Genomic DNA, 297 nt, shown 5'->3' with positions numbered 1-297 from the left:
CTCAGCTTTGCTAGAGTCCCCAATTAGAGGTGTCCAGGGTTCTTAAGCACACTCTTATTGCCTTGGATCACAACTTTATTTCTCTTTTTCTCTTTTCTCTTTTTTTTTCGTTTTCTTTTCTCCCTTTTTTTTCGAAATTTTCTCTCTTTTTTTTTGTATTCACTGCTTTTTTCTTGCTTCAAGAATCATTTTAATGATTTTTCAGATCCTCAGTAACATGTCTCCTTTTTCATCATTCTTTCAAGAGCCAACATTCATGAACCACAAATTCAAGATACATATGCACTGTTTAAGCAT

This window comes from Arachis duranensis, chromosome 10 (assembly GCF_000817695.3).
Source record: "Arachis duranensis cultivar V14167 chromosome 10, aradu.V14167.gnm2.J7QH, whole genome shotgun sequence".
In the NCBI taxonomy this organism is placed as follows: Eukaryota; Viridiplantae; Streptophyta; class Magnoliopsida; order Fabales; family Fabaceae; genus Arachis; species Arachis duranensis.
The sequence above is the reverse complement of the archived record's forward strand: the minus strand, read 5'-3'. Positions refer to the sequence as shown.